The sequence below is a fragment of the Erythrolamprus reginae genome, chromosome Z (assembly GCF_031021105.1).
Source record: "Erythrolamprus reginae isolate rEryReg1 chromosome Z, rEryReg1.hap1, whole genome shotgun sequence".
In the NCBI taxonomy this organism is placed as follows: Eukaryota; Metazoa; Chordata; class Lepidosauria; order Squamata; family Dipsadidae; genus Erythrolamprus; species Erythrolamprus reginae.
The window spans coordinates 19,208,474-19,235,001 of NC_091963.1; positions in this window are offsets into that span (position 1 = coordinate 19,208,474).

A 26,528-nucleotide genomic window follows, 5' to 3' on the forward strand; every position below is an offset into this window, starting at 1 on the left:
TGCTTCTTTGAAAAAGCCAAGTAAAAATTTAAAAAAGGATTTTTCTCTTTGCCTGTACCTTGCTGTATAAAGAGAGTTTGCCATAGAGAGTTTGCATCAGGAAGGAGCATCATTCTATTAAACCCCACTACATGATGTCATCCTGAACCCCATTGTTCTGCCTGACTGGGCTCAGGCGATAATTAACGGTCCAGGAAAGAAGGTCAGACACACACGTGCATTGCTAATCAGCAAACTTGTATTAAATATAAAAGAAAAGGCTAAAGAAAACTGTCCTTATTTTCAGGAGTAAAACACAGTTCGAGGCAAAAATTCAGCTAGAGACAAAGTTCATGAAAAAGCAAACAAATACAAAATTCATGTAGCAGAAACGTTCCAGGAGTTCTCTCAATTCTCAAGACACGAGAGCAGCAGCTAGTCCCAGAGTTTTCAACTCCCACTTGCCTGACAATGCTGAGTTGAAATCCAAAGGCACAGAGCAGAGGCTTCAAAGCAGGAACCACAAAGCCACACAAACCACACTGATAAACATCCACGGTTTGCCTCTGCTTCTGTTCCTTTTTGTAACTGTAGCCCTCATTATGGGAACCACACCCAGCCCTCATTCTGTGGACCCCACCCAAACACAGGGGACACCATAATCACCGTTGATAATCCCTTAATTGAGCCCTACGTTGCATTGCTCTACGGCTACGCATATTGATTATCTGTTCAGCATCCGAATCCAAAGAAGAGAGGCTATCCGACGGGCTGCCTGCTAAATCCCCTGGGCTGTCTGCCAGTTCCTGTGGGCTGTCTGCCAACTCCTCTGAACCATCTGCCTCATCCTCTGGGCTGTCTGCCACGTTTTCCTGGCCGTCAGCCAGGCTTTCACAATCACTCTGTGACGCATCTCTCACATATGTGGGGGCAACAGCTGGCCCAGGCCTGAACACAACACCCATGAAGAGGACTTTGAGGACTTTAATTAGTCCCCTTCTCATCCATCCCCCATCCAATTCTCAGCTTTTGTAGGCATGGTTTTTAGCGGTTTTTAATAATATTTTAATGTCAATTTATTTATGTAGAAGATGACCAGGTTTAGCCTGAGAAGGGGTCGAGTGCATCACCAGTCATGAATCCCGTTGTGCCCACAAGAGATCAAAGTCCAACCCACCTTGAATTCCTTCTATTCTTATCTCTCACTAATTTCCCTTGGCCATTAGCAGTTCGGATTCTTGTTGAGAGCATAAGCTTACAATAAATCTTTATTCCCATTTGAATTGTCTGGATGTCCTGATTTTCCTGGCACTTGAAATTGTTTAATATTTTTCTATTAAATGTTTATTATTTTTCACTGGTTTCTATAATTTGTAAGCCACTCAGAATCATCTTCTAGGACAGATGGATGATATAGAAATTTAATGAACAAATAAATATCTGGAAATAATTCTCACTGAACTTTTTTGAATAGACAAATCCAAAATTATGATTTTGATTAATCCACAGTGTAAACTCATCAACTCTTTGAGTACATTTTTTCTTAGATTTGGCCACTAAAGAAGGAGCGAGGCCCAGGAACAGTTCAGCACCTTTTATTCTCCTGGTTAATTTCAATACAAACTGCCGGCAGACAGCAGGGAAGCAACTTTTAAGGGCTTCCCTATAGCCTGGCCGGCTACTGTTCTGTCTGGGTTCCCCCAGACGTCGACACCAACTGAAAAGAGTATCCAGACACGCTGGTAAAAAGCAAAGTCATTTTATATCTTTGAAAACAAACACAGATAACAAAAACTGTTCTTACAAACTGGAATGCTATGAAGCTTCACAGAAGAGTCACGACGGCCAGACAATACAACAGGCTTCTTGCTGGCACACACACCACTGTAGATAATAAAACCCACGCCTCCCCCAAGTTTTCAGCCTTCGAGGCCACAAGCCAGAATCAGAGACGCCAAGGATCGAAGCAAGGTCATAGGACTCCCAAAAGATAACTCTCCACAATACAGGAAGGGCAGGCCTGCCTTTTCAACCTTTCTGAGGAAAACCACACCCAAACCCAGCTGTTGCCTATTAGGGATGGAAATACCTGGCTAATTGTCCCCTTCTTTGTGCTGCCCTTCTCTGCCTCATATCTATGATGGCTTGTGCGTTCTCATCTAATGACTCCAGGCTACTCGCTGGGGAGAGCTCCCCCCCGGGGGTCTCAGGCTGTTCTCCCTCCTCCTCATCCTGATATTCCTCTTCCCCGTCTGCCTGTTCCTCCTCCTCCTCCCCCTCTGAGCATGGAGCCGGCAGAGTTCCAGCTGTTCCCTGAGGAGCCTCAGACTGAATCACAACAGCTATTGACAGCTGTTCCTTTCTCCTGCCACTAAATTAGCCAATCAATGGCAGCTATGCAAATCTGTGCTACATGCAGCCATATTTAACAATTTTTATTATGAAAAAGAGATTGCTTTCATATTTGTTTTTGTTCATTGTTTTTATTACACAGAGAGACACAAAAGCACACCAACCTATTCTAACAGGAACTGGCCCCTTTTCTAATACAATCAATATTTATTTTATTTTATTTATTTATTCGACTTCTGTGCCACCCAATTCCGAAGGACTCAGGGCGGCTTACAACCTAATAACAATACAAAAAGATATAGCAATAAAAAAGAAATCGAATATAAACTGTAAAAAACTAACTCCGATAATACCCATTTATATAAAAACCAATCAAATCATATGCATGCACACTATTCATAAAATAAAATTTGGCTATGAAAGATGGACAATTCATGGCCCCCAGGCCTGCCGGCAAATACATACCATTGCATGAATATTGCAGTTTTAAAGACTTGACCACAAGGCAATAACTATGCTGCTTTCTACTCTTCTTAAATACATGCTCATTTTATGAGAAAAGTCTTGGTTTCGTCAGCTGGGCAACCTGCAAATCCGTGGAACTACAACTTCAAAAACACTTCAACTGAATCAATCTAAAGAGATTAAAAAGAAGCAAAAGGTGATGAAAATGAAGCATAAATCTGGAAATCAATACATTTTTTTTCTTGGTTCCATATTTCTTCCCTGTCCTTTGCCACCCTCTAACACATATTATCAGACTATTTTTGCCTAATCAAAGCACAGGCCAAAAATAACAAGAAATGTAGACAGATGAGCAGTGGTCACATATAGATTAAACTTCAAGGAAAGAAAGTTTTCAGGAACTAGAGGTGAACATTCCAAATAATCTCTATGAGATGGTGTTGGAATGTGTCATTGCAAAAGCTGAGAGCCTTAACAAGTTTATCACTTTAAGTTAAATTGTTGAATAGCATGTGCTTCAAGGGATTTTACTCTTGTACGCCCCTGCTTGTACATTGCACAGATGTCAATACACTTCCCTCTTGGGATGTTTTGCAAACCTTTTATACCAGAATATACAGTGTTCCCCCGATTTTCGCGGGTTCAAACTTCGCGAATAGCCTGTACCATGGTTTTTTAAAAAATATTAATTAAAAAATACTTTGCAGCTTTTTTCCTATACCACGGTTTTTCCCGCCCGATGACATCATACGTCATCGCCAAACTAATAATTTTTGCAAATAAATAACAACAAAATAATTATTGTTAATAAATAAATATGTTTATAAATATCTGGATAACTAAGTGTCTTATTCAATGGTGACTACCAGTAATAATGGTGAGTAAATGGTTGTTAAGGGAATGGGAAATGGTAATTTAGGGGTTTAAAGTGTTAAGGGAAGGCTTGTGATGCTGTCCATAGCCAAAAATGGTGTATTTACTTCCACATCTCTACTTCGCGGAAATTCGACTTTCGCGGGCGGTCTCGGAACGCATCCCCCGTGGAAATCGAGGGAACACTGTATACTCAAATAGAAATAGGGACTATCAGAAATTACAAAGGAGGAACTCGAACTCACTCCAGAAAGCATGTTAAGCACCTCCAAACTCAGAGGCAGCGTCTCCTGGCTCTCAGCTCCCACTGCTCACTCTGACCACCAAATCTCTCCTTACTGGATAGGGCAGGTATAATGCCAAATCCCAAATAAGTCCAAAGCAATTTTAAGATGTAAATTTTGCTGTCAGGTGGAAATTTAGCCATCGTTCCATGCAGCAACGCTCCCTTCTCCTCCTGCTACCTCGCCACCGGAACTGGAAAATAAACCTCCAAGTGCTTCCAAGACAAATGCAAATGACTACCTGTTTGCAAGGAATATAAATCCTTCCATTCTTCACTATCTTGTCAGAGCTGGAGAAGCTTCTTGGATTAGAAGTGAAACGTCTTCAAAGAAAAAAGAAGCCCAGTTGCCTCCTGAAAAACCACCTTTGGTGCAACCATGACCTGGATGGCTGAGAATCTCTCAGGACTTTTATAAATATGGGTGCTCTTTAATTTACGATTGCTTCCTTAGTGACCGCACGGGGTTATGAACTCCAAAATATATACTTAAAACCTGGATTCATAGTTCCAATATCTCTCATCCCCCCAAGTCACATTTTTGAAATTTGGAGATTTATATATGTTTGCAGAATCCTGCAATCACATAACCCATTTTTTTTTTTTTTTGCTGGAAACTGGTAGTTACTTTCAATTTCTGGGGGGGAAATTGTCCTTTGTTGACCATGGATTCAATTAACAACTTTTGCTTAATGACTAATATGTTTACTGTAAAACCAGGCTATTTGCTTAACAACTACTGAAAAAACAATGTCATAAAATCAGATGCATGATGATCTGTTTAACAACCAACGCAACTTATGGCTGTAATTCCAGATACAATTATAGTTTTAAGTTGAGAATTTGTACAAAGGTGGAAGAACATTCATTTCTTAAGCACTGCACAACTATCCAAAGAATTTTCTATATTTGAACAGGCATTTTATTATGTGGAATGTTGACTGGGATATTATAAATTTTCTCTAGATAGAAGAGGGAAAATTGCTTTCCAAATACATAGTACATCTATCAGAAATTTCTTATATAATCTTGGACTTGGTTTGGTGCACTGTATGAAGATAGCCACCAAGTCTTTGGGAAGCTAAATTATGGGTGATGCTTTATATGTTTAACAGAGAGGAAATTTCATGGAAAGTGAGGAAAAAGACACATAATTTAAGGCATGTCAAGTGGCTAACTAGCTCTCATTCTTGACAAGTGTATGCATCTCGTGGTGAAAACAGAAATGTCAGGTTCTTTTGCATGCAATATGAAGTCTGTGATAATTTGCATCATAGCTCCATCTAAGAATCGGTAGTTAGGCTCTGCAGGAATTACTCTAAATGTTAGCAAAAATTAGTTGGTACTTTCTTAGATGAAACAGGAAATAAAAATTAAGCTTTTCCCCATGTCAGATGATTAAAAGCTGTCATAAATAAATCAGTAAACCTTTCCCTAGACAATAGCTCAGTTTAATCTTAACAAAGGTGCAAGATGTATGTTCTTTGTACAAACAAGCCATTAATATTATGGTCTCACTGGCTCAAGACTTAAAGTTCTACATGGGTACCTTTGTCCAACTGATTTACAAATAATTTTCATCCTCAATTTTCCCAAACCTTCCCCCCCCCCCCCATGTTTTATTCTTTATAATTCTACCAGTTGGTGTATTTTACCTGATTTTTCCTTCCTATATCATTTGTTTTAATGGTTGCCAGATCTCTGGAATCATTCAGAATTTGTAGATACGATGGTGTCATTGCCAGGAGTCCTCAACGGGTTATTTGTAAAAGGCAGCATTCACAAATTCCCAGAAGAGCTGTCTGTTTAAAAGAAGTGTCTGGATGAAGAGGCAATAGTTAACTGCCTAAAGCCACTTGTGAGAAAACTAGAACAATGACAAGTGAAAGTTACCTACAGGGACATAAACAAGCAGTAGGTTTTAACTCATGAATAATTCTTTTCAAGGCATTTCCCCAAGTTTTGTATTATTTAATCAAGCTGTTTTTCTTTTCTTTTTAAAAGGTATATTATATTTGATTTGGTGGTTGTTTCATTTATGTTGTTCTTCCCCTTGTGATGATCTGATCCGGTCTTGGCTCATGAAGGAGAAAAAACTGTTGAGGAAGGATTCCATCCAGAAAGTCTGAAATCTTAGATGCTACACAGCCAGATTTGTTGCTGAAGATAAATATTCTAATAGGGAAATATTTCATGTGATTACATGAACGTTCTACTTTAAGCAAAAAATATTTTTAGACGCCGTAGTTTTGTTAATGTGTTTTACTGGAAAACACACATATAGTCTGAGTGCTGGCTTTGAACAATGTTTAATAACTGCAATGGAGAGGTCTCTAAAAATATTTTTAAAAATCTACATTCGTGAATGTGAGAAACCATTTACAGGTAGTTCTCAATTTACAACCATTTGTTTAGTAACTATTTGAAGTTACAATGGCATTTTTAAAAAAATGACTTATGATCATTTTTCACATTACGACCTGTTGTGGTTAGCTCTGGCCCAGCTCCTGCCCCAAGGACTGTGGATGTAGGGGAAACATCCACATGCCGCAGGCCTGTTTTGTTCCCGGTGGAATCTGCTGATGAAGGCTCCTCTGACCAAGAAGACATGAGTGACAGGGAGGAGGAGAGCGTGGCAGACAGCTCAGAAGGAGATCAATTATCTAGCTCCTCCTTGGATTCGGAACAAGAGTTAATGATGCAGCCACACATGCGGAGAGCAATGCATAGGCAGCAACAACTGAGAGATTATTATCAAAGAAAATGAGGCCACCTGTGGTTGGGGGGGGCTGTGGTAATTAGTGAGGCTGCTATAAATAGCAACCTGTGGGTTTGGCCATTGTGGAGGATTATCTGATCATTGTGTTTTGTGCCTGCCTTGCTGACTTCGACCTTTGTGTGCTGATTTTCCCCTGCTTTGAAACTAAACCAGAGCAAAGTGTGTTTCACTTTGTGAAAGAAGAAGGACTGTGAATTGCCTCACAGCTGCAAGCTAAGTATCTCAGAACTGATAAGGGACTTGTACAAATTGAGATGAGTGCTCTTTGCTATACAAAAAGAGTGCTTAGTTTATTTGAATTTTCGGTATAAAGAACATTGTTTTGAATTTTCAAACGTGTGTGTGTCTGAAATTTGTATCTGTGAATTTTCGGGAGGATTCTACCAGAGAGCTCGACAGAACACGACCGTTGTAGAGTTCCTGTCCATGATCACGTAATCATTTGGATGCTTGGCAATGGTGATGTATTTATGACAGTTGCAGTGATCACAAGGGTGATTAGACTCATTTGAGACAATGATGAATCCGCATACAGACAGGAGATTGAACAACTAATCCTGTGGTGCAACCAGAGCAATCTGGAAGTGAACCCATTCAAAAGCATATGAATGGTGGTAGATTTTAGGAAGAACCTGTTCTGATTTAGAACTAATCAGATTGGAACAGAGGAGCACCCACTTGCAGAAAATATTTTAAAATGATTTGTACAAAACAAGGTCAGGCTTTTAGTCTATGTTGGCAGCGTTTCCAATCAAATTGTTTAATAGATAAGGAGTGTACTGCGGCCATGAGCCAAATCTAATGTAGACATTCCTCAATATTCTAATGTCCTTCAAACACACACATTCATGGATCTTCAGGTTTTCCTCAAACAGCTGCATCTCTGCACGATGAACTTAAAAGGATAATAGCAGTTTGCCAGAAAAGCATTTCTGGAACTTCGGATCTAGGACCTCCACCATTACAAACATTGAAACTCCACACCTCTTTTCCTATAAATCCTCACTTATATACTGTCTGAGTGTGGTCAACTGTTTCCTAGAGATATTCACTGTCTAGACTTAGAGAGATAGAGATATCACCTTCTAGAACTTTTCCCATAAAGATATTCCTGTCTGCTTCGTAACCTTCTGACCATGGCATTTAATAGGGGCTCCTGATCCCCAATGTCTCCCTCCTCCTCCTCTGAGTCAGACATTACTATCATTGGGGTTTCTACAGTCTCTGGTGATTCCCCAGGTTTCACAGATTCCAATTCTCCCTCACTCTGACTCAGCTGTCAAGGACACTGGCCTAGGATACCAAGACGGACTCGGTTCATCCTCCTCAGAATCTGTGACTAACTGAGCTGGTCAGGGACCACTCATAACAGAATCCTCCCATTCTATCACCTCTTACAAGACTAGGCAATACAATATCAACAGTAGAGACCTTCAAATTTCTAGGTTCGACCATATCACAAGATCTAAAATGGACACCTAACATCAAAAGCACAACATAGAATGATCTTCCTGTGCCAACTCAGAAAGCTCAAACTGCCCAAGAAACTCCTGATATAGTTCTACACAGGAATAATTGAGTCTGTCATCTGCATATCTACAACTGTCTGGTTTGGTTCTGAAACCCAACAAGACAGACACAGACTTCAGAGGATATTAGAACTGCAGAAAAAAACAATTGCTACCAACTTGCCTTCCATTTGAGGATCTGTATACTTCACATGTCTAAAAGGGGGCTGTGAAAATATTTTCAGACACCTCACATCCTGGACGCCAACTACTTCAACACTTACCCTCAAAATGACACTATAGACCACTGCACATACACACATATTTATTTATTTTATTTATTTATTGGATTTGTATGCCACCCCTCTCCGGAGACTTGGGGTGGCTAACAGCAACAATAAAGCAGTGTACAATAGTAGTCTGATGTTAGAAATAATTAAAAGCCCATTAATATAAAAAAACCCCAAACATGCATACATACATACCATGCATAGAATTGTAAAGGCCTAGGGGAAAGAGTATCTCAATTCCCCCATGCATGGCGGCAGAGGTGGATTTTAAGCAGCTTACGAAAGGTAAGGAGGGTGAGGGCAATTCTAATCTCTGGGGGGAGTTGGTTCCAGAGGGCTGGGGCCTCCACAGAGAAGGCTCTTCCCCTGGGTCCCGCCAGGCGACATTGTTTAGTTGACGGGACCCGGAGAAGACCCACTCTGTGGGACCTAACTGGTCGCTGGGATTCATGCAGCAGAAGGCGGTCCCTGAGATAATCTGGTCCGGTGCCATGAAGGGCTTTATAGGTCATTACCAACACTTTGAATTGTGACCGGAAACTGATCGGCAGCTAATGCAGACTGTGCCAACTCAGAAAGCTGAAACTGCCCAAGAAACTCCTGATATAGTTCTACACAGGAATAATTGAGTCTGTCATCTGCATATCTACAACTGTCTGGTTTGGTTCTGAAACCCAACAAGACAGACACAGACTTCAGAGGATATTTAGAACTGCAGAAAAAAACCCAATTGCTATCAACTTGCCTTCCATTTGAGGATCTGTATACTTCACATGTCTAAAAGAGGGCTATGAAAATATTTTCAGACACCTCACATCCTGGACGCCAACTACTTCAACACTTACCCTCAAAATGATGCTATAGAGCACTGCACATACACACAGATATATACTAAATATATAGTCGCCGTGAATCCTAGGAAAGGGGCGGCATATAAATCTAACAAACAAATAAATGAACAAGCAAACAAATAAATAAGGGTTTCTCAGGCTTAGCAGCTTTAAGATATGGGGAATTCAACTCCTAGAGTTCACCAGTCAGCTTTGCTAGAAAATTCTGGGAATTGAAGCTCACTCATCTAACATTGTTAAGGCTGAGAAACACTATACAAGACAGAGAAATAACCTAGTTAATTATCGAGAAAGTTTGGTGACATAAATTATACAAAAAGGATGATAATCATAAATGTTGTATTTTATTTGAGTATGGTTAGAAGGTTGATCAGCTTATAATTAAGACATAAGTAGAAGCTCATAGTATTTTCACATAATCACTGCCACACGAATTACGTATGCTCAAAACTGGAAAAGTCAAGAAATCCCGTCAGAAAAGCAAATAATAGAAAAAATCTATAGGTGCGCAGAGATGGACAAGATGACAAGAGACATCAAAGGCATGAAAGCAGATGAAAAAAATAAACTTTGGGATAAATGGTACAGCTGGATTGAGAAGAGAATAATTTAAAGAGATGACGAGAGATCAAAACATATTTGGATAATAATAGATGAAACATACAAATACCAAAGTTTAATAAGTTAAATTCATTTTATTTCTTTTTATTGATGAAAGTAACTAATCAAATTTGAAATTGTTGCATATTGATTCAGAAACGGCTATGATCTGCATATGTATATGTTTTTTCTTTTAATTATATTGGAAAATCTAAATAAAGTTTTTAAAAAAGAAGCTCATAGTATTTTATTGCATGTTTTTCTTTAAGCTGGAAAATCTCATTCTCAGCCTTGGAGGTTGATAGCTATATAAGAGGTGATGTCCACAGAAACACACTTATTAGACAGCCATGCAACCTCCAAGGTCAAGATTAAGACAGAGGAACAGTTTCCTCAAAGCCTCCATCCCTTCTAACAACCAGCTGCCATTGATTGCATGGGAACTATGAAATTAGGAAATTGCTAAATAGTTTGTGCACCAGATCAGGAAGATCAAAGGGCAATATTAAAAAATGGGCCTTCCCAATGGAGAATACTCTTTGTGGTTATGGAGAAGAACAATTAAGTCACATATACTATGGTGCATACAATGTCCTTCAGCAGGCAGAGGAAGTCCTGCTAAGAGAAAATGCCATTGACATGGTCCAATATTGGGTAAATGTCATTTAGTTTTAATACCAGTCGCAATAGCACTTAGTATTATATACAACCTCATAAGGCTTTACAGCTGTCTCTAAGAAATTTAAAGCATCAAGCATATTGTCCCTAACAATCTGGGTTCTCATTTTACCCACCTCAGAAGCATGTAAGGCTGAGTCAGCCTTGAGCCGGTGAGAATTGAACTGACGAACTGCCAATGGTCAACAGAATTAGCCTGCAGTACTGCATTCTAACTGCTGCACCAACAGAGGTCTTATCCTACTTATTTTACATATTGTTTTGGTTTTTTTTTACACTTGCTATATTTTTATAAAAACTATTTAATTTGCTCGGTGTTGAATGTTACATGTTTATAATTTCAAGGTGCTTATGACATGAATAAAGAAATCTGGAATTCCTTGTTGTACTGGTTGAGTAAGTCAATGCATAGCTATCTTTTCCAAGATTTTATCAATTGTTGCTTTTTAGAAGTCTGTGCAAGATGCTTCATGCCACAATTCCTATGCTAGAGCTTCCCTTCCATTTTTCAAGATCATCATCTTCAGAAGTTTGATGTAGTCAGAATTTCCAATTACCATAGATGATGGCATCCAAGAAATTGTAATTGGACTGTATTGCAAATAGCTTATCTTTTATCTGATTCTGTGAGGATTCCAGTAAAAAAACAGAGTAGCTATTTGATTATTTACTTGATGCGAGACCAACAAAGAAAGTGACATAGCTGCAGGCATTGCTCCAAAGACAGGGAAATTGGTTCAGACTTGTAAAACAATGGTCCCTTTTAAATCAATCTCTTTTTCTGCATGCATTTGATTTCTTCTTATTATGCATTCTCTATACATGCCCTGGAGAATAGAGCTGATATGGGTAATTTACAGCTGGCCGAACAGATTACATGGAAGGTGGTTAAACTCTTCCTTATGTCTTGGAAAGGTTGAGCTAAAACATTTATTAAAATTGGTTCTCCCTTTAATTTGTCAAATTTGGTAATTTTGAGGACTTCTATGAATGTTACTTTGCAAGAAGACTTAATGTTATATAATATTGCAATGCATCCTACATGCACTACCCTTCAGCTAGTGCAGAATGCAGCGGGCGTGCAATAACAGGCGCACTAAGGTACACCCGTATTACTGCGTCTTTACGTGAGCTGTATTGGTTACAAGTCAGTCTCCGAATGCAATTCAAGGTATTGGTTATTACTTTTAAAGACCTAAATGGCTCAGGGCCAGACTATCTATGGGACCACCTCTGTCTTCATACCTCACTACAGCCAGTAAGGGCCCACAGAGTTGGCCTTCTCCAGGTCCCATCTGCCAAACAATGTCGGTTGGTGGTACCTCAGGGAAGAGCCTTCTCTGTGGTGGCTCCAACCCTGTGGAATCAACTGCCCCCAGAGATCCTCACTATCTCCGCCCTACCGGTCTTCCAGAAAGCTGTTAAGATCTTGCTTTTCCGGCAGGCCTGGAATTAAAACCAGAATTATTGTAATGTATGCACATTTTTTAAAATGATATCATTGCTTTTATCATATTGCTGATTTTATTGTTGTTTTTTAACTTTTTTTCTTACTATTGTTGTATTTATAACTGTTGTCAGCTGCTCTGAGTCTGCTTCAGAATGAGCGGCATATAAATACAATAAATATAATACAATACAATACAATAAGTACAATAGAAAGAATTGGCTAAATCGCAGCATGACACAACTCTGGATCAATATCATTAATATGATTTGGAATATGATTAGGAAATGTTTTTCCTTGCACATTAGTAAGCACTTGTATACGTACATCATGAGGGTCTATGACTGTACCTAGTCCCTCAAATCTTAAATTATTTCCGACCATCCGCACTCACCAGCACTCTGCTTAAGCATTTTTCACCTCACCATCGCTGAAATCCATTCTCTTTCCAGGTGTTTTTGAGCTTCTTCAATCCCTGTGTTGCGAAGTTGTTTGCAGCTAGTGTCTGCCAGGCATAGTGGGCTGGCAGACCTCGCGCCATCGCCAGTGCAAGACAAAGCCGGTTCACCTGGTAGGGCATGTTGGCCCCAAACCAAGCCTCTGGTAATGTCCCATACATCACCTCTCCTGCAAGGAGGATCGGGCCTGGTTCGAAAGAACCGGGACCCCCGGACAATGGGGATTCAGGGCTTCCCTCATGACAGCGAGGGAGCCCCGTGGCGCCACAACCATTGACCCCGCCCCTCTCCTAATCCCTCAAATCTTAGCCACGTCCCTTAAAACTCTTCCAGGATGTGCTACCAAATTGTAATTTAAAGTGCAAAGAAATAAAAATGATTAAAGACACAGAGATAAATTATATTAACTATACGTATTTTATTAGTCCAAATAAAGTATAATGTTTGTTTCTTGCTATTTTGTCTTGCATTTCAATATGTGGGTCACAGCATGCCGATCAAAAGTGTGGAGAAAATCATGTACCAATTGTTTAGAATGATTGACTATTCATGTAGATTTTCTTACTTTATGTAAACATCCATTGATAAGAATAATTACAGTTATTTGTGACTTCCCTGACAGCTCTACAATAATATTAAGAAACAATGGCTAATTCTAGTAGTATTTGATATTTAACTTGCCATACAATACCCTTTATGCCAAGGCCTGAGGCACTGTCCCATCCATTTCTTTCTTAAGGATGGTTTTAAACAGGCTGAAACACATCTGGGAAAGAAACTTTGTCGTTTGTTGTTTCAAGGCACTGCTTTTAGCCTCCCAGGTTCCACACCTGTTTCACTGTCATTCTGTATTGCTAATGATTGAGGCATATGAAGTGGCTCTGGTTTCTTCTCCTGATACTAGAGGTGATTTATTCAATTTATTCAAATAAGACAAACTACATTTCCTAAACTGCAATGTATTAAACTTTGTAGTTATTTTTTTTTTGCTTCTTCCTACAGTTGTCTACTATAGAATCTTGTCCAGGCTTGTTATAATTTGGCAAAGCTACACACAGTAATTTTTTTTTTAAAAAATGGTTGCAAAACTCCATAGAACAAAACTTGAGTTTTGTTCTCCTTTGCCTGCTCAGGTTCCAGTTCAATTTCCATGAAGTTGGAGGTTTCCTTATTTCTTATTAACAGGGTGTACAGTGTTCCCTCGATTTTCGCGGGTTCGAACTTCGTGAAAAGTCTATACCACGGTTTTTCAAAAATATTAATTAAAAAATACTTTGCGGTTTCCCCCCCTATACCATGGTTTTTCCCACCCAATGACATCATATGTCATCACCAAACTTTCGTCCACTTTAATAAATATTTTTTTAATAAACTTTAATAAAGAAACATGGTGAGTAATAATCTCAATGGTTGCTAAGGGAATGGGAAATTGCAATTTAGGGGTTTAAAGTGTTAAGGGATGGCTTGTGATACTTTTCATAGCCAAAAATAGTGTATTTACTTCCGCATCTCTACTTCGCGGAAATTCAACTTTCGAGGGAGGTCCCAGAACGCATCCCCCGCGAAAATCGAGGAACATTGTATTCTAGTTTTATCCATGGCTGTTCCAAATCATTATCTTTCAACCATTCATGATAAGCCTAATCAAAAAAAGAGAAAACTAGGAAAACTATGAATTCCATTTAGTTACTCCATAACTTTATTGCTGAAGAATTTCCAGGAATTCCACTTAGTTACTCTATAACTTTATTGCTGCAGAGTATAATAACTCGACTGAAAGCCAATCAATGTTTCTTGCTATCTTAGCATGTGCTTGTAACCATTCATTTAGTGAGCATTCACACATTACAATAGCATTGAAAAAAGTAACTTATGACTTATTAGCACTGAAGCATCTTCATTGTTGTGATCAAAATTTGGGTGTTGGAAACTGGCCTGTATTTATGACAATTGCACTGTTCTTGGGGTCTTGTAATCACATTTGTAATCTCCCCAGGTGGTTTCCAACAAGTCAATCCAATGGGGAAAACTATAATCATTTTATGACCATATTATTCACTTAACAACAATTTGCTTAATACCCTGTTTCCCCGAAAATAAGTCACCCCTGAAAGTAAGACATAGGAGAGGTTTTGTAGAATTGCCTAATATAAGGCATCCCCTGAAAGTAAGACGTAGGAGATGTTTCATTTCGCAACATTCCCGAACAGAACATATATAACACTGCTGTCCATAAAGTGTATCCCAAAACGCTAAATCAAACAGATTTAAAACACATCCAACATGCATCCAACATGTGGCTGCTTGTTAGGATGCATTTTTGCTGCAGCAGGATGCAGGATACAATTCATTGAAAAAAAATAAGACATCCCCTGAATATAAGACATAGCACATCTTTGGGAGCAAAAATTAATATAAGACGCTGTCTTATTTTCGGGGAAACACGGTAGCTCTGGCAAAAATATTGTAAAATGAAGCAAAACACTCTTAATTGTTTTTCTGAGCAATGAAAATGTCGGGCTCAATTGTGGTTGTAAATCAAGGACTACCTTCAACATCATCACTTAATCCCCAAAACTTTACCCTTAGACTATCCACTGTTGACCTCTCCTGATTCCTAAGAGGTCAGTAAGGGGTGTGCACAGTGAAGAGCTACCAAATTTTTTATTACCACACTGTGGCCGTGGCTTATGCAGGACACCTTGCATTTTCTTTGAACATCTTTCATGCAAATTGGGTGCTTTGGGGTGGAGCTCCATTTTTGCTACCGCATTGCATTCCCTCCCCCCCCCCATCCGGGCAGCAGCCCACCCCTGGGCGTGCATAAGTGCACCAGTGTGCCTTCCGTTCCCTGTCCTAATGTTTCTCTTTTACTAGTACCATGTATATAAATATTATTACATATTTGTATATCACCAATACGTACTTGACAAAACAAATAAATAAATAACATAAACCGAGCCCTCTCTGCAGGCATGTGAGCCATTGACCAGCTCAGCTCCACTGCGCATGTGCAAATGCCTCCCACCAGCTAGCTGATTTTCCGGTCAGACAAGCTCATTCTTTCTCCTCACTTTCTGTGGCCTGTGCCTTCCCAGATCTCCGGAGATTCCACCACAGAACTGTTTGGGCATCCAAGGCTTCCTCCCACCAGCTCTGTTTGGGGTTTGGGAGGCTTTTCTTCTCTCCCACCATTGTTTTGGGATGGGAGGCCAAAACTGGGCTGGGTTGCGTTTGCACGCACGGCGGGTCACATGCGCATGTGCACGGGGTGGATCATGTGGAAGGGGCATTGAATGTTGTGTGTGAAGACTTGCACACGTGCAACAGTGATGCTATAGAGCAGTGATGGCCAACCTTTTTTCCCTCAGATGCCTTCTTTCTGACTCGCAGCATGCAGGTCTTCAGTGTAAGGCAGGTTGGTTAGCAATTGTTTTTTCTGCAATTTTGATTATCCTCTGAAGTCCGTATCTGTCTTGTTGGGTTGCAGAACCAACCAGACAGTTATAGAGGTGCAGGTGACAACCTCAATAATTTCTCTGTAGAACTATATCAGCAGCTCCTTGGTTCCAATCTTACATATCTCTCTTATTTACTTGGCTATTAGAATTATCCACTTCACTGATGGGATGCCAAAGAGTGCCTCTGTCAACTAATTACACCCAAAGAAAGGGTTTGTTTTATCCTTGAACTTTCTAAGAATTCCCAGGGCTTGGAGTCAGGCACTCCCAAAGAGGTGATTCATGCCTCGGGCCTTGAGCAAGTCTCATCACTTGCTGCTTTGTGTTTCAGATTCTCACTTCTGTCTTTCCGGGTGATATTCCCTCCCCCTTCTCCACCCCTACCCCCCATTGTCTGGGATTGGAAACAGATGCTCCTTTTCTTGATTTATAAGCTCAGAGAGCTGCAGTCTGATCCTTTATCCAGCTCTCCTTTGCCTCAAAGAATCTTGAACAGGGTTGAAAGACATGATGCAATAGTAATGGTAATAGTTAATAGAAGTCAACTGGGTAGGTAGATGATTTTTAACCCTGAATTTAAATGTCTTATGCAGCAGATGAAGTAGGAACTTTAAGTGGTCATTATTTCAGCAATCAGAAATTGTCCTACCATATAGACTCTCCCAACCCCCATAACTAATGTTTCTTTATTTTTTACTAGTTTCATGTATATGAATATTATTACTAATGCTGTACTCCCTCCTCTGCGGAGAGGGGCGGCATACAAATCATAATAATAATAATAATAATAATAATAATAATAATAATAATAATAATAATTTTTCTTTTAATAGTATCCATAGTTCCCTCTAAGCTGAGCAGTGAGCAATCGCTCACTTAAAAATCATCATCAACTCAGAATTTTCCAAACCTGCCCGAAGCCGAGAGGGAAAGAGTGAGAGGGAAGGAGAGAGAGAGGAAGAGAGGAAGAGAGAGAAACAGATAGAAAAAAGAGAGGAAGGAAAAGAGAAAGAAAAAGAATGGGAGTAAGGAAGAGAGAAAGAAAATCAAAATCTAGTTTGAAACTAGCTCAACTATTTAAGTGGCATTTTGATATTGATAGAGTTGCCCTATTATGAGCTCACTGTTATAGACACACAGTACAGTTTTTATTTTGAAATTCTCTGAGGCAAAACAGGGTGGGTTTTTTATTTATTTGTTTGTTTATTTGTTTGTTTATTTATTTATTTATTTATTTAATATTTCTGTGCCGCCCAGTCCCGAAGGGACTGCCGCTCAGACACTATACTTTTCCGCGCCCCCCCCCAAAAAAAATTAGAGGGAACACTGATAGTATCATGTATATACATATTATTATATCTTCACATACTTAACAAAACAAACAAAGAAACAAACAAAGAAATAACTTTAACCTTAGACTGTCTACTGTTGACCTCACCCCATTCCTAAGAAGTCTTTAAGGAGTGTGCATAAGCACACCAACATGTCTACCGTTCCTGTTCGAATAGTCCCTTTTATTTGTATCCATTTAATGTATTCATAATCATGCTTATACTTGTATCCGATATCTAATATATGCTTGATGAAATAAATAAATAAAAGAAATAAAAATAAAATAGTTTTAAAATAGATTTACACCAACATCACGACTGCAAGAATAGTTTTCTTCTACTGTCCCAGTGCTTAAGGATATTGTCTTGAGAATAAGCATCCTTATTTTAAAATGGGTTTATGGCAGGGGTAGGCAAAGTTGGCTCGTCTATGACTTGTGGACTTCAATTCCCAGAATTCCTGAGCCAATCATGCTAGCTCAGGAATTCTGGGAGTTGAAGTCCACAGGTCATAGAAGAACCAACTTTGCCTACCTCTGGTATAGGGGAATAATATTTTATGCTTTTACTTTTTAAACCCATAAAAAAAAAAACAGCTTCAGAAATATCTACTATTTGGGGAGTTTAGGATTCCAGCTGAGAGTGTCAAAAGTATTTTCTCCCCATTCTATCACTCTGGCTTTGTCTGAAGTGGCATCTTAGGATTGAAGAGATATTCTCATCCTTTTTTCTGATGTCTCTAAAATAGTCCTCTGATGGGTGGTCAAAATTGGGGAGTTGATTTTGTTAAAAATGGATGGCACCACTTAAGACAGGCTTGAAAATGAGAGAAAAACGATGCAGTTGTCCTTCCCATTTTACAGACAAGTTGGCTGAATTAAATTAGCTTCTGTTGAAGCCAGAGGGCTTCCCAGCCATCTGAAAGTAGCTCAAGGAACCAGGGATGTCTTCAGGGTATGGTTTTTTTAAAAAAAAAAACCAGTAAATAGAGTAGCTGGAGTGGTGCAGTCAGAGTTCTGCCCATTTTTTAAATGAGTGTCACACTTTTCTCACCAACTCTGAGGAGCACAGCACAGCTGCCATGGCAACCAGAGCACTCTCTAACTTAGTATTTTTCAAACTGACAACTTTATGCTGTAGGATTTCAATTCCCAGAATTCCCTAGCCACCACGCTAGCTGCATAATTTTGGAACATGGAGTTCACGCATCTACAACTTGCCGAGGTTGAGAAACACTGCTCCAGCTGTTGTCATGATCCAACTTTTGATGCCTGAAGCAAGATCTTCACTATTCTTACTGGAAAAACCAGTCCTAAAATTGGGAAAAACTGGAAAATCCTGTTCTGCTGTATGAAACATGGGCCCATTTTCCTTCCTTTCTTGCCCCACCTTTTGTAGCTTTGTAGAAAACAGCAGCTTTAATCATACCAAATTTGCTATGAAATTGTTCTTAGGGGCATTGTTCAATTTGGACTACAGTAGACACAGGTACGCAGTGACAAGGGATACATAGACAAGGGATGTGGTGGCTCAGTGGCTAAGACACTGAGTCTGTCAATCAGAAGAGACTCTAGAAAAAATGCAGAGAAGAGCGACAAATATGATTAGGGGACTGGAGGCTAAAACATGTGAAGAATGGTTAAAGGAACTGGGCATGGCTAGTTTAATGAAAAGAAGGACCAAGATAGCAGTGTTCCAATATCTCAGGATTGCCTCAAAGAAGAAATTAACCTATTCTCCAAAGCACCTGAGGGTAGAACAAGAAGCAATGTGGAAACTAAACAAAGAGAGAACTTAGAACTAAAGAGAAATTTCTGACAGTCAGAACAATTAATCAGTGGAACAGCTTGCCTCCATAGGTTGTGAATGCCCCAACACAAGAAGTTTTTAAGCAGATGTTGCATAGTCATCTGTCTGAAGTGATGTAGGTTTTCCTGCCTAAGCAGGGGGTTGGACTAGAAGACCTCCAAGGTCCCTTCCAACTCTATTATTATTATTATTATTGTTGTTCTTGTTGTTGTTGTTATTATTGGCAGTTCAAATCCCTAGCACCATGTCACGGAGTGAGCTCCAGTTACTTGTCCCAGCTTCTGCCAACCTAGCAGTTCGAAAGCACATAAAAAATGCAAGTAGAAAAATAGGGACCACTTTGGTGGGAAGGTAACAGTGCTCCAAATGCCTTCGGCCAAATGACCATAGAGATGTCTTCAGACAGCATTAGCTCTTCATCTTAAAAACGGAGATGAGTACTGCCCCCTAGAGCCGTAAACAATTAGCATGCATGGGGAAGGGGATTGTTACCTTTTTTTAGACATACAGTAGGTCTCTGACGACATGGGAAAAGTCACCCTCCTTTGTCCAGGTAAAAAACAAAATAAAAATTCAGATTTTTATACATAGCGTAACTAATTCCTCAAAACTACAGGGGCATCTTCTCAAGGGCTGCTCTGTGTACCGTTGTATATATGAAATGGCTTTATGTGATGTGTCATTTGTTGCTGTTTTAACAATTGGACTTTACAGCAGTGTTCCCTCTAATTTTTTTTTGGGGGGGGCGGAAAAGTATAGTGTCTGAGCGGCAGTCCCTTCGGGACTGGGCGGCACAGAAATAACAAACAAACAAACAAACAAATAAATAAATAACCCACCCTGTTTTGCCTCAGAGAATTTCAAAATAAAATACTGTACTGTGTGTCTATAACAGTGAGCTCATAATAGGGCAACTCTATCAATATCAAAATGCCACTTAAATAGTTGAGCTAGTTTCAAACTAGATTTTGATTTTCTTTCTCTCTTCCTTACTCCCATTCTTTTTCTTTCTCTTTTCCTTCCTCTCTTTTTTCTATCTGTTTCTCTCTCTTCCTCTCTTCCTCTCTCTCTCCTTCCCTCTCACTCTTTCCCTCTTGGCTTCTGGGCAGGTTTGGAAAACTCTGAGTTGATGATGATTTTTAAGTGAGCGATTGCTCACTGCTCAGCTTAGAGGGAACTATGCTTTACAGCCAAGTGTTCTTTATCCTATCCTGTCAAGCACAACTTCTTTCAGTTGTTGGATGTTTATCTTTGTATCAGTTTTGATGTTACCAACCCAGTGTGTTCTTCGCTTGCACCTTCTTCTTACTCTATTATCCATTCCATGACATGACATGACATACTTATAAAATAGCCTTTGTGCAAAATCTGGGACTTACATCAGAAACTGCAGAAAGAGCCCTCAAATTAAAATGGCCTCCATTCTTGCAAATGAAAAGGCTGCAGCCTTCAATTATTCTCCCTGGAGCTGAACTCCTATAACCCTGTGGTTAGTAAATTATAGGATGGAAAGAAGCAGGGGAAATGTCTAGAGATGAAATACAACTTTGACATGGAGGGTTTTTAGTAGTGAAAAAGGAAGCAATCTACAGTATTTGTTAAACCAAAAGCTAAGTAATTCTAAGCATTGCATGTGGATAACCTTTGGGAGAATGGTTAAAAGTGTAGTTTTTAACTGCTTTGATGGGTTTCATACAAAACACAATAGCAAGTTTTATTATATTTTTAAAGGCTCACCCTCCCTTAATTTTACATGTACCGATGTGTCCAACCTGCGATGTATCTGCATCTGCTAACAATTTGGTTTGGTTTTTGTGTGTCTATAGGAATAGAGAGTTCTTGTACCGGTTTGTCAAAACCCACATGAGCTAATGCAAACCACGAAATAACGTTAAGAGTAGTCAAGGGAGGTCTTTAGATATCTAAGTATGCTCCTGAAATTAAATGGTCAACATGCCTACACTGTGCAAGTAATTGCCTCCCTAATTTTCTTTGTAGTCTCAGTTTGCAGTAATTTTTGACCCTCTCAGCATGATTATCCTTAAAATGTAGTACTCACTTTTTCTCAAAGCTCTTAGTGACGCAGAATTCAGAAGACTGTTAGCTATGTGAATAGCATTAAGGTGAAATATTTTATTTTTGTATTTTTTTGAGTTAGTTTGAAACCTGTGAATTGGCACAGCAGCCCTGTTGCAATCCAGCTCCCCTCACAAAAATTGTCAAGTGATGAATTTGTCATAATTTTTTTGGTAGAAATTCAGTCCATCCCATCCAATCTTATAAGAAAGGGCAGAGGCAGGAAACAGCCCTACCCGACATCATTGGAGATGCAACAGTTATTATATTTATTGCAAGTCTCGGAAAGGGCGACATACAAATCTAATATATTGTTGTTGTTGTTGTTATTATTATTATTATTATTATTATTATTATTATTATCCTTCAAGTTTTTGAATAAAAATGTTTAGAAGCAGAAACTTGTGCAAAAGTAAGCAGCTAAGTTGCTAACTGTGGAGGTAAAATTTAAGGTATTGTTAATTGCTCTCTACTGAGCTACAATGATTTGTAGGGAAAATCTTGCTGAAGATCCATCAGATGCCATTTGGTGGGACATGGAATTGTTCCTGTCTTTTGGTAGGTCTTTGAAGATGACTTGCCTACATATTTATATTTTAATTTTATTTGTTATATTTTATGTATACAGGAGACTTTCAGGGGTCTCTATATATGCTGTTGTCAAAGAAGTTAAGAGGAAAGCCCCCGAATCAAAGACGGACAGATTGTATGGTCCTTAAGAGGCACTACCCAAAGCCACTTGGTCTTGTCGGGGTTAAGATTGAGCCTGTTAACTCCCATCCAGACCCTCACAGCCTCCAAGGACCGACACATCACATCTACTGCTTCACTGAATGGGCACGGGATGGAGATGAATAACTGGAATCATCAGCATGTTGCTGATACCTCACTTCGTGCCATCTGATAATCTTACCCAGTAGCTTCATTTAAATGTTAAATAGGAGAGGAGATATGACCAAATCCTGTGGTATCCCACAAAGGAAAGGCCTAGGGGTCGATCTCTATCCTCCTATCAATATCGACTGCGACAACCGGAGAGATAAGAGGGGAACCACCATAGCATGGTGCCTCCCACTCCCAACTGCAGAAGGATACCACGATTAATGGTATTGAAGGTTGCTGAGAGGTCAATAAGCACCAGGATAGAGGAATGGCCTCTATCCTGGGCCCACCAGAGGTCATCCATCAGTGTGATCAAAGCAGTTTCTATGATGTAGCTCGGCCTGAAACCCAACTGAAAAGGGTTTAGGTCAGTGATGGCGAACCTAAGACATGGGCGCCACACATGGAGCCATAACTGCTGGCACGCAAGCCATTGCCCTAGCTCAGGTCCAATGCGCATATGTGTGCTGGACAGATGATTTTTGGCTTGCACAGAGGTTCTAGGAGGGCGTTTTTGGCTTCCAGAGAGCCTCCGGGGAGATCGGGAGGGGCTTTTTACCCTCCCCCACCTCCAGTGAAACCTTTGTAGCCTGGGGAGGGCAAAACACGAGCCTACTGTGCCCACCAGAAGTTGGAAAACAGGCCATTTCTGGCCTCCAGAGGGCCTCCTGGGGGTAGGGGGAAGGTGTTTTCATCCTCTCCAGGCATTGAATTATGGGTATGGGCACTTGTGCATGTGTGTATGCATACACTTTAGGCACCCAAGGGAAAAAAGGTTCACCATCAGTGGTCTAGGTAATTGATTTCATCCAATCTCCATTCCCTCCTACTCCTGGGGGAGGAATATTTTAAAATCCACATTTTTCACCCCACACTTGGGCCAGCCAGATACAGTATTTGTCAGTTTTCTGAACTACTCAAAATTTCCACTACCAGTTCCCCAGAATATGTTAGAACCTGCTGGATTTCACCCTTACACTGGCCTCAATTTACTCCTGTGCTTGACCTCAAGAGTCTAAAATGGAGGATTATAACAATTCTTGCATTCAGATATAGTTACTTTAGTCATTAAAAGCTTCTTGGCAAAAGAAAATTGCATCACAATTTTTAATTAGACCCCGCCTTTTTTTGTGGTCAGGATTCACTTATTTTTACAATTCACGGAAATTTGACTTGCCTCCCCACCTCTGACAATCCCCCCAGAAATAGTTCTATCTTGTTTATCAAACTTCTATTATAACTTATTGTGGCAGCCTAGATTTTCACAATTCCTGGTTTCCCTGGTATGTGAATTAACCGCATTACACCTGGAAATTACAATGAATCATGATTCACTCAAAGGGGGGAAATTAATCTCATCTCGGACTTGCATATTCCCAGTGTTCCTTTTTTCTAGTACAGCTGCAAAAAAAAGAAATACATTGTGACCTTTTCCTTTTAAACAAGGGCTTATTTGATTTATTTAGTGTATATTTTTGTACCTGTCTCTAACAGGAGTCCAGCAAGGTTTTCACAACCTTAGCTGTTCTTGCGAAAGTAGCTGTCTCCACAGAGATTTGCAGGCTGTTTTATTTCATCTAATCAGTTAAATATAACCACAGTTTAAGTTTACTATAGGCTCAAAAAATCTACAATACACTAAATTGTAATTGGACACATGAAAGTACTGTTATTCTAACACTGAAACAGAACTTTCTTGCCTTTTGGGGTTGGTTTTGAACAGGGGAAAGGTGGTGGTGTAGCATATAATTTTATAGTGCCATTTCTCACAATAATCTGTAGCTTATTGAGATGTCCATATGTTGCCCTTATATGCAACAGGCCCATTAGGAAAATAGTAAAGAAAAAACAAGCTTGTAAACTTGATGGGAGCATATTTTAAAGTGTTGAGCTGGCAAGGCTTAGAAGCTGAGTCATACAACATAAATATTGTATTTCAGAAATCCTATATTGCTCTGTTTATTGTCAGATGTCTTCCTTCTGCTCAGCCAAATGCAGATGTATATTCAGGGCACGACATAGTGTCATATACATTTTAGTTCAGCAGAAAGAGATCTCCAATTTCACTGGCTTCCACAGCTGTATTTCAACAGCTACAAACAGGAAGAAGAAGGACCTGATGAAAAAATGTACAGGTAGTTCTGAAGGATTGTTTAGCAGCCATTCAAACTTATGGAAGAGCCCCAAAGCTGCTTAGGACCTGGTTTCAATGCCATGACTTCTGCAGTCCCCACAATAATTTGCCCTTATAATAAACTGTGAGGATTTTGTAGCATTCTACCACATATCTTCCACATCCCCTCACATCAGGTTATTGTAGACCAGTGCTTCTGAATTATTTTCTGTTGCCCCCACCAGAAGAAGTAAACATTTCACTATCTGCCAGGATGATTATTTGCAATATTCAGCATGTTTTCAGTGAAAAAATTCAAGCGGCTTATCAGCGTGATTGGGGTGTAATGTGTTTAAGTGATGCCTTGATTTATTTATTTATTTATTTATTTATTTATCCATTACCCTGGGGGGGGGGAAACTACTGACCCCCTCAGAGAGGGTTCGCAACTTGGGCGTCCTCCTCGATCCACAGCTGACATTAGAACATCATCTTTCGGCTGTGGCGAGGAGGGCGTTTGCCCTGGTTCGCCTGGTGCACCAGTTGTGGCCCTATTTGGACAGGGAGTCACTGCTCACAGTCACTCATGCCCTCATCACCTCGAGGTTCGTTTACTGCAATGCTCTCTACATAGGGCTACCTTTGAAAAGTGTTCAGAAACTTCAGATCGTGCAGAACGCAGCCGCGAGAGCCATCATGGGGCTTCCAAGATTCGCCCATGTTTCCTCAACACTCCGTGGCTTGCATTGGCTGCCGATCAGTTTCCGGTAACAATTCAAAGTGTTGGTCATGACCTTTAAAGCCCTACATGGCTTTGGACCAGACTACCTCCGGAACCGCCTGCTATCGCACGAATCCCAGGGACCAATAAGATCCCACAGAGTTGGCCTTCTCTGGGTCCTGTCGACTAAACAATGTTGTTTGGCGGGCCCCAGGGGAAGAGCCTTCTCTGTGGTGGCCCCGGTCCTCTGGAACCAATTCCCCCCAGAGATTAGAATTGTCCCCACCCTCCCTGTCTTTTGTAAACTACTCAAGACTCATTTATACTGCCAGGCATGGGAGAGTTGAGATATTCCTTCCCCCTAGGCCATTACAACTTATGCATGGTATGTCTGTGTGTATGTTTGGTTTTATAATAAGGGTTTTTAGTTGTTTTATTATTGGATTGTCACATGCTGTTTTTTATCATTGTTGTTAGCCGCCCCGAGTCTACGGAGAGGGGCTGCATACAAATCCAATAAATAATAATAATAATAATAATAATAATAATAATAATAATTATTATTATTATTATTATTATTATTATTTATTATTATTACTTGGCCAACATTTTTAGACACAGTAAAAATACCGGTCCTTCGTTTTCTCCCACCGTAGTCATAGTGAAGCCAAACACTACATATGCTTTCTCATATTTCCTCATCTTAGCTTTCAGGAGACTTATGTTTGTCTCATTATCTCCGTCTCTCCTCCTTTCCTTTCATCCCTGTTAAATATTTTCCACGGTGTCTCTTAAGGGTTTGTTATATGCACTTCATCTCTTTTACTCCATGCTCTGTACTATTGTTTGGTGCAAAAAAACTCCTTGGGGCAAAAACAGCATGTTCCTGGGGTCACACAACCCCATGGCATCGCTCTGTGCCCCTCCAAAGGGCCCCTGCCCCACTATTTCAGAAACACTGCTTGTAGGCCTTAATCTATTTCCCACCCCACCAGTTTTCATACCCTCCTCCTCCTCACTTACTTTTTGAAGATACCTGGAACACAGGTTAGGAAAGGAGAGGAGGCTGCTCCATTTCTCAGCCATGTAGCCCAATCTCAGAGGTGGGCACCATGTCGGAGTGCCCACAATTCAATACAGCCACTCTGAAAATTCTGGTCATTTCCACAATTGTGCCGTGCAGCCCAATAATGATACAACTTATCTTCATATCCTGAATGAAAGCTCCTGAGATCTTTGAAAAGTAAGTGTGCAATTGGTGATGTAGAAAGAGGAGGGATGGAGTTCAGTAGATTGGGAAACAGGCCTGTAGGGACGTTGAGTGGTAGAGCATTGAGTACTTCAGGGGATGCCCTAAGGCAGTGATAGAGAACCATTTTTTCTTTGAGTGCCAGAAAGAGTGTGTGGACGCACTATTGCACATCCATAAGTGCCCACACCCATAATTCAATGCCTGGGGAGGGCGAAACAGCTTCCCTCACCCCAGAGGGCATCTGGAGGCTGGAAACGGCCTGTTTCCCAACTTTTGGTGGACCCAGTACACTTGTGTTTTGCCCTCCCCAGGCTCCAAAG